Source organism: Orycteropus afer, unplaced genomic scaffold (assembly GCF_000298275.1).
Source record: "Orycteropus afer afer isolate SDZICR_OR568_19922 unplaced genomic scaffold, OryAfe1.0 scaffold00221, whole genome shotgun sequence".
In the NCBI taxonomy this organism is placed as follows: domain Eukaryota; kingdom Metazoa; phylum Chordata; class Mammalia; order Tubulidentata; family Orycteropodidae; genus Orycteropus; species Orycteropus afer.
The window spans coordinates 4,413,870-4,415,814 of record NW_006921808.1 but is presented as its reverse complement, the minus strand read 5'-3'; positions in this window follow the sequence as shown (position 1 = coordinate 4,415,814).

Sequence of the window (1,945 nt, the reverse complement as noted above, 5' to 3'; positions counted from 1 at the left end):
TCATTAGCCATTAGAGATATGTGAATCAAAACAACAATGAGATACCATCTTGCCCCAGCACTAGAAGCAAAGTTCAACAAGACAGAAAATGCAAATGCTGTTGAGGATGCGGAGAGATTAGAACTCTCATACACTGCTTGTGGGACTGTAAAATGGTGCAGCCATTGTGGAAAGCAGTATGGCAATTCCTTAAAAAATTAGAATTAGAAATACCATTTGACCTAGCCATTCCATTACTAGGTGTACTTGCCAGCTAACTAGAAGGCTTGCAGTTCAAACGCACCAGCCACTCCTTGGAAGGAAGATGGGGCAATCTACTTCTGTAATGATACTGCCTCGAAAATCCAAGGAGGGATCGCTATGAGTCAGGTACAACTCAAAGGCAAATAAAAACAACAACAACAACATCCTAAGGAAGTGAGAGCCATCACAAGAACAGATATATGGACGACCATGTTCATTGCAGCACTATTTACAATAGCCAAAAGATGGAAAAAAACCTTGGTGTCCATCAATTGAAGAATGGGTAACCAAATTATGGTACATACACACAATGGAATACTATGCAATCCTAAAGAATAACATAGAATCTGGAAAACACCACATAATATGGAGGAACTTAGAGAAAATTATGCTGACTGAAATAAGTCAATTACAGAAGGACAGATATTGTATTAGTCTGTTATTGTAAAAATCAAAGAAAGGCTTATATATGGAAGGAAAATTTCTTTGTTGGTTACCAGGGGTGGGAGGGGAGGGGAGGGGACACTGTTAGATAGGTGGAGATAAGTATTGATTTCGGTGAAGAGAAGGGTAATGTACCAAATATGAGTGATCAACATGGTGGCATTGAGGAAGAGGAAGGCATAGAGAGGTACATGGGAAGTGCAGACAACAAAGATGAACCATTTTGCACATACAGTCCTATGTTGTCAGTGAAGGCAAACATGGGTATATGAGTGGATAGATGGGTGGAAAAGCTGAACTATTAGGTATGTCTATGCAGTGGGGAGTGTACCCAAGACCATGTATAAGGTTGGCAGACAATAGTTCTACAAGTGTATTTGTGTGTTCTGTAAGAATTACCAGGTATACAGTAGAGCTGACAAGGACAAGGTTGTTGTCACTTCTTGGTCACATCCAGCTACCCAGAGGAAACAAGTAGTTGGACCTGTGAGCTTGGGACCATAGTCACAGGGGATATCAAGCTCAACTGGCATAACATACTACACAAAAGATTGTTCCACATCCTACTTTGGCGAGTAGTGACTGGGATCTTAAAAGATTGCAAGCAGTCATTTAGGTGGGTCTCTCCTTGTCCAGAGTAAAAAAGAATGAGGGAAACCAAAGATTCGTGGAAAGAATTAGTCCTAGTGAGTGGTACACCATGTGATCTGCAACCTGCACGATTTTGAGAACAGAAGAACCAGATGGTGCCTGGCTACCACTGTCAACCACTTGGAGGGGGATCTAAGTAGGAGATCCTGGATAGAGAGGGAAAATAATGTTGAAGAAAACTCAAAATCATTTGGGAAAAATAAAAGGGGGGGACCAGGTTTGCTGGTCTGATAGAGCCTGGTGGAACCACTGAGACTATGGCCTCTAGCTGCCCTTTAGGTCTGGAATTGACCCGCACCTGTGGCTTCCAGCCAAACAAAAGACAGACATATGAGTTAAACATTTACCTGAGGTAAATACACGCCTTGGATAGAACAATCATGGGAGAAAGAAGGGATGTTTATGGTCAGGGGGCAGGAGTACATGGAGGGATGGACACAGGGAAGAGGTAACTATCGGGAGGAAGTGGGATGGAAGCTGTTGCATTGAGGTAAATTGACTCTAAGGAGTCAATTTCATGATACAAAATATATGTGAACTGCTGTATGGAAAGTGAATTTGCTCTGTAAACTTTCACCCAAATCACAATTTAAAAAAAAAAAAAAAA